General features: G+C 41.7%; 1 protein-coding gene across 2 annotated transcripts in view; it reads left to right on the forward strand.

Annotated features, from left to right (window-relative positions):
• The first annotated feature begins 1,339 nt into the window (after positions 1–1,339).
• LOC115162486 (myelin transcription factor 1-like protein) overlaps positions 1,340–15,346 on the forward strand; it is a 111,897-nt gene continuing 97,890 nt past the window's right edge. Inside the window, exon 1 of one of the 2 annotated variants that reach the window (XM_029713825.1) lies at positions 1,340–1,715. The gene's annotated coding sequence lies outside the window, so the exon portion shown is untranslated. Of the gene's footprint in view, positions 1,716–2,263; positions 2,346–15,346 lie in introns of those variants that run through there. The other variant, XM_029713826.1, reaches the window with a different exon arrangement.

Genomic DNA, 15,346 nt, shown 5'->3' on the forward strand with positions numbered 1-15,346 from the left:
ATGTTCTTTTTTTTTTAAACACACATTATTCTACCTTTGTGTTTGTTTGTTTATGACCCCTGACTGCAAAGTAAATTAATTGTGCTTGATTGGCATTAACATACCCAAATAGGAATTTGAAATGATAATACTGAGTCCCCTCAGGGCCCCCATGTCCCAATCCACTGGAGTACTTATCATGCCTAGTCACTCACTGCTAGCCTGGCAGCATTACTAAAGAAAGCTCTCTGCTTGTTGATTCTACTAAATGTATGATTTGTTAATTGTTATTTTGGTGATTAAAAGAGAATGTTAGATTCATCTATCATACTGTAGATAGGCTATACTCAAAGAGCAAAATATTGAGTATTTTGTGGTGTTTTCATAAACTGTCTTATTTTGTCTTGTACTCATGTATTTTCATATAACTATTCTTTTGAATATGAACAATGTAAAGATTGGTGGGAAAAATGAACGGAATAATATCCCGCCTACTTTCTGTCGTGGTATTACCACTCTGTTGTTGTCCCAAGCTACACTCTTAGAAAAAAAAGGTGCTTTGAACCTAAAAGAGTTCTTCGGCTGTCCCCATAGGAGAACCCTTTGAAGAATCCATTTTGGTTCCAGGTAGAACCCTTTTGAGATCCATGTAGATCCCTTTCAACAGAGGGCCTTACATGGAACCCAAAAGAGTTCTGCTTGGAAGCGAAAAGGGTTTTACCTGGAACCAAAAAGGGTTCTCCTATGGGGACAGCCGAAGAACCCTTTTGGAATCCTTTTTACTAAGAGATACTTTGGCAATTCATTCAAACTCACCGGTCGAATTAGCACTTCTGCCGGTATGAAATTAATCTCATTTCTAATCTAATTATGATGTCTCAGGGACCACATTAGCATACCTTCATTTGCATATCTGGGTAAATATGAAAATGCATGTACTGTTATTCACTTTTCATTCACACAAGAGTGGCTATGAATGTCAGCACTCTATGACAGGACATGATTATACTGTAAATATGTCCTAGCTTTGGGCCAATAGGTTCTCCTGACTCCCTGTGTTGGCTGAGAACAAGGCTAGCCTGCTTCCCAAGTGATTTATCTTGTCTCCTCCACCATGCTGCTGCTCAACATAGTTCATTTTAAAGCCCAGCCTGGAAAACAGCCTTAATTAACTGTGTGAACTACAATTCAGCAGCCTTCCTCTATATTCTACCATCTTACTGCTCAAGGTTCCCCTTACAGCTGAACCACAGACTTGTCCCCCCCTCCCTCCCCCCTCCCTCCTGAGACCCAGGGCCCGTGGGAAGAACTGACGCTGGGAGCAGACAGTCTGCAATCCTGAATAGTTGTAGGAGCGAGAGAGAGGCAGAAAGAGAGAGAGAGAGAGAGCAGTAGAGCTAGATCGTGGGAGAGGTAGAGAAACAGGGATACATGTTCTACTCATATACATACATATACAGAGAGCGAGAGCGAGAGAACAAATCCAGCCTGGAACAGAGAGAAGTGACAGTATTTTTAGTCTTCCTCAACCCTTTCTTTCTCTTCCCAGCATGCACACACTCTCACACATACATACACTCACAGACGCACACTTGCTTTAGGGTACCAGGCGGCTTGGCGTTCTTCTTTGATGTTTTTGGTATTCATCAATCTCGGTACGGTGTGCTGTGCTGTGTGCGTCTCGCAGGGTGAGGAGTCTGTCTGCGTGGCTGTCTGAGGATTCCAGTAACACTACGGTAAGCCACACACTTCTCCTTCTCTCCCTTCTCTTCTGTTCTCTCCTTTGCTGCAGTCCCTCCGTCACAGTGGGGTAGCTAGCCCCTGCCATGCATGTCCTTTGCTTCTCTTTTCCTCTCTTTTCCTCTCTCTCTCTCTGTCTGCCACTCCACTCTTTCTTCCGCTATCTCTCCTATCGGCTGTGCACTCTCACCATCCTTTCCTTCCCTGTCTCTCCTCCCTCGTTCCCTCCATCTCTTTCTCGCCCCTTCGCTTTGCCTCATTGGTGCTGCCCTCATTCCTTTTTTTCCATTAATCTCTAGGCCCATTGGTCGTCTGCCTTCAACCATTATCTCCTTTCCTCCTTCCCTCTCCCTTGCTCGGTCTCTTCCCTCTCCTCTCTCTCTCTCTCCCCCCCTTGTTCCCTCGTCTCCAGCCGACTCTCAAGTCATAAAAATGATTTGCATACAGGAGGAGAGGAGAAGTTTGTAGGGAGCACTGTGAGTGTGTTAGGGGAAAAGAACGAGTGAGAGAAAAAGAGAAGTAGAGAGAGAGAGAAAGAAAGAAAGAAAGAAAGAGAGCAAAAAAGAAAGGAGGACAGACTTACTGGAGCATAAAAAAGTTTGAGAGAAGACTGCATTTTGAGACTGGTGGGTTACTCTTCTTTCCTTCTTGTGAGCACTTCGGCTTCTGTCAATGTTAAGTGAGTTTGATAGGAGTAAATTGTCAAAAGAGAGTTATAGCTATAAAATTGAGAGAAGGATATTTGTTAGGTAGGATAGTGAACTATGCAGTTTTAGAAAATCACCTTCCTTGAAATGCTTGAGTTTCAGGTATTACAGATATTTTATAGATATTTTGAATATTTATAGAAATATGTGTGGGAGACATACGCTCTGCTTGTAATGGGATGTCCCTCAACATTATGCAGTTTATGGGAATAAGTTGTTTTGGTGGTACAAAGCTTTCCGTAATTTAAATCGTCTTCTTCTATTATGCTATTTTTATTTTGGCAAAATCAGTGTGTTGCCTTGTTGTTAGAAACCTTCAGAAAATTACATATGATGTATTACATTATTATATTTAAATGCATAATACTATTTTGCAGCATATAAACGCACACTGGCAAGAAGCTCCTGTTCTTGTGACTTAGCCACAACTGTCCGGGCTCACGAAGTCACACATACACATATTTCACAGACACACACTGGCATACACACACACCAGACTGTTGACACATACGTCCCTGTCCTATTGGGCTCAATTCCTCCTACACACCTTCTCTGGCTCGCATGTGGGAAACCAACATACTGATGTATAGTCTGGGCTGGTGATCGCCACCACGGCACAGAGCAGAAGGCTGAAGCACTGCAATCTGTTTATCAGGGCGAAGAAAACAGACCTTAACAACAAAGCTCTGAGAGAAAATGAACTGTCTGTCCTCTTTTTGTTCGACAGATGTTCAAACAACAATTTACTTTTGTTTTTGAATAATGATGAAAGTGCTAATTATGTCTACAAATGTCTGGAAATGTAGAAATGGAAATCTAATGGGTTCCAGAAAAAAAGTGTTTTCATGTCATTGCTGGATTATTATTTACATTCGATTTTTACAGAAATATTTGTTTTGATCATTTGCATCTTCCTACAGCCTTGTGGTTTACGTTAGGCATGTAGAACTCCACAATATTCTGTACATACTGTACACACCACAGTACTTAGTGACAGTCTTTTACAGAACTGTGAGGAGACATGTTGTATGGTGAAAGGATGTTCTGGAGAATTGTCAGGTTACTGGATGAGAAAGGAAAGGTATTGCTTATCATGAGACCGTGTTCAGTGTATTGGTTTGTGTGCAGGGGTGGGTAGGGTTCTTTATAGATGTAATCTCTTACAGTTACTAGTTACAGTACCTGTCCAAAATTGTAATTAGTAACGCAACTTTTTGATGACCCAAACTCATTAACGTATTCGGATTACTTTTAGTTATTTTTTATTTACTTTCCCCTTAAGAGGCATTAGAAGAAGAAAGACGGATCCTTTATACATGTGGTGCGTCGTCATAGTGATCTCTGACTTGTGGTCAGACTTGCTCAGGTGGAACAAACTTAAACGTGCACATTTTTTCAACGCTGAATTGAATGTCATTGAGAAAACAGAACGGTGACATAATGTATTCTTTCACAAACCTCCATTCTGAATTTAAAAGTAATCATCTCGTTTTTCAAAAGTAAGTGTAATCTGATTACAATGTGTAATCAGTTACTGCCCAACCCTGTGTGTGTGTGTGTGTGTGTGTGTGTGTGTGTGTGTGTGTGTGTGTGTGTGTGTGTGTGTGTGTGTGTGTGTGTGTGTGTGTGTGTGTGTGTGTGAGAGAGAGAGCGAGAGAGAGCGAGAAACTGTGTGTCTCACCGCGGTGCCTAACGTGCTTTGCTGTGCAGGATGAGGACAGTGCGACAGCCAAATGTGATTAAATTATAGAGGGATAGCACGCTCCCTGGCTCTCAGTGTAACCGTTTCCCCGGGAACCCCCTCCCTTTATCCAATTCAATTCAATTCAAGGGGCTTTATTGGCATGGGAAACATATGTTAACATTGCCAAAGCAAGTGAAGCAGATAATATACAAAAGTTAAATAAACAATAAAAGTTAACAGTAAACATTACACTCTCAGAAGTTCCAAAAGACTAAAGACATTACAAATGTCATATTATGTACAGGTGAAGTCAGAAGATTACATACACTTAGGTTGGAGTCCTTAAAACTCGTTTTTCAACCACTTCACAAATTTCTTGTTAACAAACTATAGTTTTGGCAAGTCGGTTAGGACATCTACTTTGTGCATGACACAAGTCATTTCTCTAACAATTGTTATCAGACAGATTATTTCACTTAATCACAATTCCAGTGGGTCAGAAGTTTACATACACTAAGTTGACTGTGCCTTTAAACAGCTTGGAAAATTCCAGAAAATTATGTCATGGCTTTAGAAGCTTCTGATAGGCTAATTGACATCATTTGAGTCAATTGGAGGTGTACCTGTGGATGTATTTCAAGGCCTACCTTCATACTCAGTGCCTCTTTGCTTGACATCATGGGAAAATGAAAATAAATCAGCCAAGACCTCAGAAAAAAATTGTAGACCTCCACAAGTCTGGTTCATCCTTGGGAGCAATTTCCAAACACCTGAAGCTACCACGTTCATATGTACAAACAATAGTACGCAAGTATAAACACCATGGGACCACGCAGCCGTCATACCACTCAGGAAGGAGACGCGTTCTGTCTCCTAGAGATGAACGTACTGTGGTGCGAAAAGTGCAAATCAATCCCAGAACAACAGCAAAGGACCTTGTGAAGATGCTGGAGGAAACAGGTACAAAAGTATCTTTATCCACAGTTAAACGAGTCCTGTATTGACATAACCTGAAAGGCCGCTCAGCAAGGAAAAAGTCACTGCTCCAAAACCGCAATAAAAAGCCAGACTACGGTTTGCAACTGCACATGGGGACAAAGATAGTAATTTTGGGAGAAATGTCCTCTGGTTTGATGAAACAAAAATAGAACTGTTTGGCCATAATGACCATCCATTATTTTTGGAGGAAAAAGGGGGAGGCTTGCAAGCCGAAGAACACCATTCCAACCGTGAAGCACGGGGGTGGCAGCATCATGTTGTGGGAGTGCTTTGCTGCAGGAGGGACTGGTGCACTTCACAAAATAGATGGCATCATGAGGAGGAAAATAACATGGATATATTGAAGCAACATCTCAAGACATCAGTCAGGAAGTTAAAGCTTGGTCGCAAATGGGTCTTCCAAATGGACAATCACCCCAAGCATGCTTCCAAAGTTGTGGAAAACCCAGACCTCAATCCTATAGAATTTGTGGGCAGAACTGAAAAAGTGTGTGCGAGCAAAGAGGCCTACAAACCTGACTCGGTTACACCAGCTCTGTCAGGAGGAATTGGCCAAAATTCACCCAACTTATTGTGGGAAGCTTGTGGAAGGCTACCTGAAACATTTGACCCAAGTTAAACATTTTAAAGGCAATTCTACCAAATACTAATTGAATGCGTGTAAACTTCTGACCCACTGGGATGAAAGAAATAAAAGCTGAAATAAATCATTCTCTCTACTATTATTCTGACATTTCACATTCTTAAAATAAAGTGGTGATCCTAACTGACCTAAAACAGGGAACTTTTGCTCAGATTAAATGTCAGGAATTGTGAAAAACTGAGTTTGAATGTATTTGGCTAAGCTAAACTTCCGACTTCAACAGTATATATACCGTATTGATAACGATGTACAAATAGTTAAAGTACAAAAAGGAAAATAAATAAGCATAAATATTGGTTATATTTACAATGGTGTTTGTTCTTCACTTGTTGACCTTTTCTTGTGATAACAGGTCACACATCTTGCTGCTGTGATGGCACACTGGTATTTCACCCAGTAGATTTGGGAGTTCATCAAAATTGGGTTTGTTTTCGAATTCTTTGTGGATATGTGTAATCTGGGGGAAATATGTGTCTCCAATATCCATCGCTTTATGCAGTGGTCCTCTAATTCATGCACCCTCAGCATCTCAAGGATCCCACATAATCAGAACAGTCTCAGGAGGCAAGACAGCAAATCATTGGGATTTGAAAATATACCGGATCACTTTTGGCCACATTACTGTGAAATTACAGGACATGAAAGTGTTGAGGTCCTTATCAAAATACATTTGTTTGGTTTCAAAAAGTAATTAAGAAAGTTTGTTTTTAATCAATTTTGATTAATCCATTTATTTATTTAAATACCATTGATATCTATTTCTTCCTGTTAATAATATTGCTTTTCTTGATTGAGTGCTGTTGGCATGTCTGGATAAAATAATAGGTTTTGTTGATTAAAGGTCTGCTATCGTGGGCAGAGCGTATTAGTGCTATAAAAATTATACTTTCTTTACTGATTTCTTACAAAACAACATCTGCACAGAATAACCTCTGAACCGTTGTTAGCAGTTTCTATATTTCTATTTCTGGTAGCTGGGAAAGTAATTATGTATCTCTACAATAATGACTGCATCACTCCAGTGGGTTGAAACTGAAACACATGTCCAAGACATGCATCTTTAATTCTTTACACCATAGTGTGTGTGTGGGGTAGTGTGTGTATGGGGTAGTGTGTGTGTGTGAGGTAGTGTGTGTGTGTGCATGCGTGCGTGCCTGTGTATCTGTCTAAGGATCTCCAGGCTTGCGTGTGAGTAGCATGTCCCCACCTCTAAGCAGACTAATGAATGAGCATTAGGCCTCATGGGAGTTCTATAAATGCTAAACCTACTGGGTCATATAGCTACACGCCAGTTAGCCTGTCTGTGGTGGGTTAAAGATGATAGCATGACTAAGGTAATGTTAGCTTGTCTGAGGTCAGTAGAAGGAGGTCACATAGCCAAATTAACATCATTCTCTGTGCTGGGTAGTTGGGTCACATAGCAACACGCTAGCTAGGACTGCCTGGCTGAGCTGTGGGACAGTGGATGCACATTGACTATTTCAATGGAACTGTTTTTAAATGTATTTTTATTTAACTGGGTCATATAGCTACACACCAGTTAGCCTGTCTGTGCAAGGGTTAACAGGCATTACCCACCTAGTGGGCACAGACATCCATTCAACATCTATTCCACGTTGGTTCAACATAATGCCGTTGAAATGACGTAGAAACAACGTTAATTCAACCAATGCGTGCCAATCAGCATCCAGGATCCAAACCATTTTATAATCTGTTACATTCACTGATAAAATTGATTCTTAATTCGACCGTTGAGATATTTTATATTAAAATATTCTGTTACTCTGCAAGTGGTGGTCCTCAAGAGCTTTAGAAGGTGATTTGGTGGTCCCCTGAATAGAAAAGGGTGGGAACCACAGCAATAGGGCGTTTTAAGTCTGCTAGCATGACTGTGTGCAAATGTTAGGTTGTCTATGTGGTGGAGGAGGTTAGCATGACTGTGTGCAAACTGTCACCCTAACAAAGTGAGATTGGCATTAGCCTGAGTACCAGTCTCTTAAGCTAACATTACACTTATTACCACTCCTTGTCATTGCCAAAGAGACTGGCCTTTCAACAATCTTCAAATTTGAACATTCTGTCATTAATGACCTCGTGGAGATAAGAGGATTTGATCACAGCTATCATCCAATCATAATGTTAATGCAAATTAGACTGATAGGAAAACTTTTTAACTTAATACATACATTTGATTGGAAACATTCTAACATTGGGCATTCTGACGTAATACATTTAATTGTAAACATAAATATTGGGAGCAGGGAGAACAGAGGATTCCCGTTTATTACAATACTGTGTCTTCAGAAAGTAGTCACACCCCTTTACTTTTTCCACATTTGTTGTGTTACAGCTTGAATTAAAAATGTATTACATTTAGATTTGGTGTCACTGATCTACACACAATACCCCATAATGTCAAAGTGACATTTTGTTAGTAGAACATTTTTTAAATTAATAAAACATGTAAACTGAAATGTCTTGAGTCAATAAGTATTCAACCCCTTTGTTATGGCAATCATAAATAAGTTCAGGAGTAAACATGTGCTTAACAAATCACATAATAAGTTGCATGGACTCATTCCGTGTTCAAGAATAATGGTTAACATGATTTTTGAATGACTACCCAATATCTGTACCCCACACATACATTTATCTGTAAGGTCCCTCAAATCGAGTAGTGGATTTCAAGCACAGATTCAACCACAAAGACCAGGGAGGTATTTGAATGCCTTGCAAAGAAGGGCACCGATTGGTAGATGTGTAAAAAAAAAAATTAAAAGCAAACGCTGAATATCCCTTTGAGCAAAGTGAAGTTATTAATTTGGCTTTGTATCAATACACCCAGTCACTACAACGATACAAGCATCCTTCCTAACTCAGTTGCCGGAGAGACAGGAAACTGCTCAGGGATTTCACCATGAGGCCAATGGTGATTTTAAAACATTTACAGAGTTCAATGGCAGTGATGTGAGAAAACTGAGGATGAGTCAACAACATTGTAGTTACCCCACAATACTGACCTAAATGACAGAGTGAAAAGAAGCCTGTACAGAATAAAAAATATTCCAAAACATGTATCGTTTGCAACAGGGCACTTAAGTAATACTGCAACAAAAATAGCTAAGAAATAAAGCGTTATGTTTGGGGAAAATCCAACACAACACATCACTTAGTACCACTCTTCATATTTTCAAGCATGGTGGTGGCTGCATCATGTTATGGGTATGCTTGCCATCGGCAAGGACAAGGGAGCTTTTTAGGATACAAATAAACGGAATACAGCTATAAGCACAGGCAAAATCCTAGAGGAAAACCTGGTTCTGTCTGCTTTCCACAGACACTGGAAGACTAATTCCCTTTCAGCAGGACAATAACCTAAAACACAAGGCCAAATCTACACTGGAGTTGCTTACCAAGATGACATTGAATGTTCCCGAGTTGCCTAGTTACAGTTGTAACTTAAATCACCTTGAAAATCTATGGCAAGACTTGAAAATGGCTGTCTAGAAATGATCAACAATCATCTTGCCAGAGCTTGAAGAATTTTTTAAAGAATAAATCGGCAAATATTGTACAATCCATGTGTGCAAAGCTCTTAGAGACTTACCCAAAACACTCACAGCTGTAATCGTTGCCAAAGGTGCTTCTACAAAGTATTGACTAAGGGGTGTGATTACTTATGTAAATTAAATATTTCTGTATTTAATTTCCAATAAATTAGCAAACATTTAAAAAATATTGTCATTATGGGGTATTGTGTGTAGATGGGTGAGATTTTGTATTTATTCAATCCAGTTTTAATTCAGGCTGTAACCCAATAAAATCCTTTCTGAAGATACTGCATATATATTTTTAATTGCTCAAAATAAGTGACCAAACTACTATATATTGCTACTTCTGGGACAAGCATTGGGCTAGGAGAATGGTTTAAGAGCTTTAAAGGAATACAGAGGATGGAAGAGAGAGAGGCCAGTGGGGATGCCAGCAGAGATGCATGAATTGCGCAAGAAGGGAACAGTGAAGGCAGAGGTGTGTAAATTAGAAGTGAATTCATAGGCTGGGCTATTAGACCTAATCCAGCATCCGCATGCTAGCCTATATATTAGGCCTAGCTTACAACTGTGAATTTAGGCGACCACTACCTGTGCTATGCAAGCTCTGACGCACGTTTTGTGCCAATTAATTGAAATTGAGCTTTGCGCCATTTTAATTAAATGTTCAATAAAAATGATAGTGCCTAGGCCTATTTAATGAAACCCTCACAAAGCAGGGAATCCCCATTCCCCACTGAGCTATTTTTTGGAAATGGCAAGTTCCCTTTCTCATCCATAGACGTATATCAAGTGCAAGTGCGTTGTCCAGCAGCTCACATCAGTAGGATGAGGGGCCTTTTCATTAGGAGGGACGTCTAACATTTCCTCAATATAAATGTTAGACCTATGGGGATGCCTATACATTTGTCAGCCAAGCATGAGTGATCGTTGTAACCTTTTATCGTCTAGACATGATGTTGAAATATTTTCACGCCCGCAATAAAAACCAGCAGGCTTCCGTCATATAGGCCTACTCAATTCAATGAAAAAACAATCAAGAATTACAGGGGGCAGTTTGGACAAGTGTATCCGGTGCAAATCGGACTTCCTCTGGATAGGTCACGTGCGGATATTTCTCTGGAAGGCGGCACATGCTAATTACACAACGTCTATAGTTGTACTAGAGCAGTCTGACACGAACAAGGCAGAGTTGGCTGGTCACATGATAGTGTGTCTGTCTGATTGTGAGTTGATGAATAAGGTCCTGGATGAGGGTGTTCCTCCCTGTAGAACGTGTTTACCCCGGGCCACCCAGAGGCCTATCTACACCGCCCAGGAGAGGATCACACAACCCCCTGTGGAGACAGATAAACAGGCTTACAGCTAGCTAGCCCCCTCAGAGCACCGCCCATGACACAGTATCTGACGCACACTGTATTTATAAACTACATATACTGTACATCAGAATGATGAGGGATGGAGGTTTATGCTTATGATGATTCATAACCAGGATAAAATCAATTAGGCTATGGTCGGGATTCATTTTAAACATTTGAATTATGACTATGTCCACTAGTAAACCACTGGCTGGATGTTGAAGAGACATTGATGTGCTGTTGCGATCACTGAATGTTGTGGTTCGGCTGGTTTTGTGACAGGATAAATCCAAGGTAAATTCTGTCAATACTGGTCCTTCAGGGATGTGAGAAAGTGGGCTCTAGTGTGCCTCACTGGTTCATGCCAGGTTTCTGTAAGGCTTAAGAGTCAACGTGCTAATGAGTGAGTCCACCAAACTGCCCCACATATGAATAGTTGGTCGTAAAATCTTATTAGAGGGCCAGATTAAGCTACCAGATTACTAATACCTATACAATCATTTGAGATTTTACTGGAAGTGCCTAGAGGAAAAGGACTATAGATGTTGATTTGGAATTGGTCATCTGTTTAAGAACACATTACCTCGCTATCCTCTCCAGCCCTTTCCTCTCTGGGATGGAAGCGACCCTACAGCAGCCCCACGTCTCCTGGCTTTCTGTGGGGAAACATGATGTATTTCCTGGAGGGCTGGCCAATTAAAAACCAATCAGGCCTGTTGGAGCGTGTGCAGGGTAATGGGAAAGCCAGGAGAGTGGAGGAGCTCAGTGATTAATGGACACTTTCACCTTGTGGCACAACAAGTCCCCACGGGCATTCATCACCTGGGACACCACTCACCTAATCAGGACGGGGCTGGCACCCAGCACCCACGCCCATCCACCGTTGTCACTACCAGACCAGACACATCTGCATGAGTTACAATGGCTGTGGCTGGCTGATAATTCAGTGGATAGGAGCTGTATTGGTCACATTCCTCCTGGGTTATATTTTCAGAGCGTTAGCCAGCACAAATTCAAGCCAACGAAGGTATTAACAGTGAGAGGGCTGTTCCATTTCAGGAGCTGCACTGACCTATTTCACACAAGCAGACAGACAGGCAGGCAGGCATAAATAAGAATTTTCATAACCTGGTTTGGCCTTCTACTGTTAAGTAAACAAATGCAGCTCAGAGAACTTAACAAAGCGCATAGGGGCCTGCAGTTAAGCCTGTTAACTTCATAATATCACTATGATCAATCCGATATTTGAGTGTTGTCACTGATGGTAATCAATTATACGTGTTTTAGTTGATCATAACCAGTATTTAGCCGGCTAACAGAGGACCGACCAAATGGTAGGACAGCACTTTGGATATTTGCCCCTGTAAGCCTCACCTGTAGTGTTTTCTCTATTCCCCCATCCTTCCACCTACACATACCTTCTGAGAGGGAGGCAGCCGTGTGACGTCGTGAGAGAGAGAGGCATCGCTAAGATATCTCAGACATGCTAATCCCAGCGTGCCTGCTGGCTTTTTTTAACCTCTTCCTATTAGGTGTCTGTTACACTTGAGGTGCGTGCTTCTGTCACTTGAAAGAAAAAGGAAAGAGATGGGGGGAAAAAATGGAAAAGGGGAAAAATGAAGGGAGAAGGTAATCCCCCCTACCTCGTGCTTGGCTGGGGGAAAGCGGTGCGACATTGGAAAACGATTAGAAAACCTCCATCCATTATTCATTAGTTAGATTGGGGAGGGCGCCCGCTCCTTATGTGTGTCTGGTCTTCAAATCGGATTTGTCGGTTTTGATCACTGTAAAATCTCCCAGTTGCGCGGTGGCAATATTGGGCGAATATTACACTGTCTAATGGGTAATTGATAACGGCAAGTGACACCAGATGGGATGAATGGACAGATTGTGGGAGGAGGAGGCATGGAAGGGGAAGAAGGAACGACTGTTGAATATGGCTGCGCATGTAGTGGATACATGCATGGTTTCTTTTCTTATTTGATTTAACCTTCACCTCCATCAAACAATCCATGAATCTCTTCCAAGGGAGACCTGGCCAATGAGGCAGCTTCAGTATAAAATGTAGGAGGACGTTGTTACATGCAGAACATACAATCAAAACAGCCTTCGAACAATCATGGCAAAAGTGAAAAGTCATGCAGACTTTACTGGGTCATTATTGTAAAAGAGAATGTGTTCCCAATGATTATCCTTCTTAAATAAATGCAAAACAAATACATTTCACTTTGTGTATGTGAAAATTCTAATCTAGAGCTGTCCTTGTATATGGTGCTGCTTCTGCTGTGTGTGTGTGTGCATGTGTGTGTCTGGACTGTTGGACGTGACGGTGTTTGAGTCATTGTGTGTCTGAGGGTGGCCTGGCCCCAGCCTTCGGCTCCGGTTCAGAGGATAGCAGCAAATGAGAGGTGTCACAGGATGACAGGACCTCCTTAGGAATGACAGGCTCATCCTAACACAGCTTCATGTGCGGACGCACACACACACGCGCACACACACACACACAACTCAGATCAATAGTACAGTAGCAGGTTCTAGACAGGGAGCCATTGTTTGGCCAACATATGTTTTAATGATTTGGGTTCAATTTGACCACTTACTACCTGCCTCGACTAGACAAATCAAACTCTGAACTGAGAAACGCTGCTATGTTTGTTTCAGGCAACAATTGACGTGCACTTATTTTTGATGATGTGTCAAAACTCCCTTTGAAGTGGTGAGATTGGGCTGGTAAGAATAAGCGATCGATTTGTTTTCAAGCCACTTTTTGGAACCCTTCATGGGGGAAGATAGCTGCAGTTTAAAGAAACGAATGTGTCGGTACACCCAGTGCAGACAGATTCCAATGAACAACACACAATCATGCAACCTCTTCAAAGAAAAAGACAAGGTGATTTCTTAGTTGGAAATTTTACTTCGACATTCTTACTGTCTGATGAAACTATATCTGGCTCAATGAGATATGACCAAATGTATCCAAACAAACAAACCCATTGTTATGGTACTACACTTCAATAATCCTGTTTTGGCTGTTTACTGTTATAATGAGTACATTATTGCAGAGATGTGAATGGTTACCCACTTGTGGTGTTGAACTGATCAACTTTTGTTTCAGCCCTACAACAAGGCCACACATGATGAAAAAACACCTATATATAACAATCAGAGCAGGTGTGCTGTTGTCAGGATTGCCGCTGGTTACATTAACACGTCCCTAACAGGGCAGAGTGTGGTTGACCCTTTCGCGACGTTAGCTTACACATGCTAGTGTGAAGAGTGTGACTGGTGTAGAGACAAAGAACAACATCCAGTGGAGGCTGCAAAGGGGAGGAGGGCTTATAATAATGTCTGGAGAGGAGTTTAATGGCTGGGATGGAGTGAATGGAATGGTATCCAAAACGTATTTGATACAGTACCATTCCATTCCCTCCATTTCAGCAATTATTATGAGCCATCCTCCCCTCAGCAGCCTCCACTGCGGTCATCAGACTACAGTATATTCCAATACACTGGTGGAGCTGGAGGAATGGACCCAGCAGCGTTGCAGTTCTTGACACACTCAAACCAGTGCGCCTGGCACCTATTACCGTACCCAGTTCGAAGGCACTTGTCTTACCCATTCACCCTCTGAACGGCACACATACACGATCCATGTCGCAATTGTCTCAAGGCTTAAAAATCATTTAACCTGTCTCCTGCCGTTCGTCTGCGCTGACATCAATAAGGGATCATAGCTTTCTCCTGGATTCACCTGGTCAGTCTAAGTCATGGAAAGAGCAGATGTTCCTAATGTTTTGTGCACTCAATGTATACAAAACATTTTTTACAATTGACTATTTGGCAAAGTGAGGAGGTTGGATGTAGTCTATAAACTCAGTCTATAGTACACTTACTTCCTCATAGATAATACGTGCTGCCTTGTATTGGATAATCCGACATCCACGTTTTTTCAGTTCCCAGTTCTACAGGCATGCACACACACACACACACACACACACACACACACACACACACACAGACACACACACACACACACACACACAGATAGATAGAGATAGAGATAGACAGATCGAGACAGATTTAGAGAGAGCCAGAGAGAGAGAGGGGGAGGGAGAGAAAGAGAAAGACACACAGAGAGGGCGGGAGAGAAAGAGAGTGTGTTGGTTGGGACTGGAAGAGTGCTAGAGGACAGATACAGCTCCTCAAAGTAGGGCAGTTCCACCTGGTACCTGGGGGCCTCACCCACATCCCCAGAAACCGCTGACACGACACCACCGGGGCCCCTCTCTAGCCCTCTGTCTCTTTCTCATAACTCCCTCCCCTACTTCTCCACCCCTCTGTCTCCATCTCTCTACCTCCCTCCCCTCTCTATATCTTTCTGTATTCATGTCTCTATCCTTTTACAACTCTCTCTTTTACAACCCCTCTCTTTCTCTCTTCCTATACCATATGTTCTCTCTCTCTTCATTTCCTCTCCTCCCATGTGCTCCCCATCCTCCCATTCCCAAACGAAACCTGCAGATACTTTCCCTAATGTTTCCACTTAAATATGAAAAAAATTGTTAGGAAGGATCTCATTTCACATAAGTCTCACCTCTCATAATGCCAAACAAATTATTCCTTTCATAAATTCAGTGTATATAAATCCACCCAGAGTAGGCCTACACTGCTACAGTCTTCTCTTT

This window comes from Salmo trutta, chromosome 25, assembly GCF_901001165.1.
Source record: "Salmo trutta chromosome 25, fSalTru1.1, whole genome shotgun sequence".
Classification (NCBI taxonomy): Eukaryota; Metazoa; Chordata; class Actinopteri; order Salmoniformes; family Salmonidae; genus Salmo; species Salmo trutta.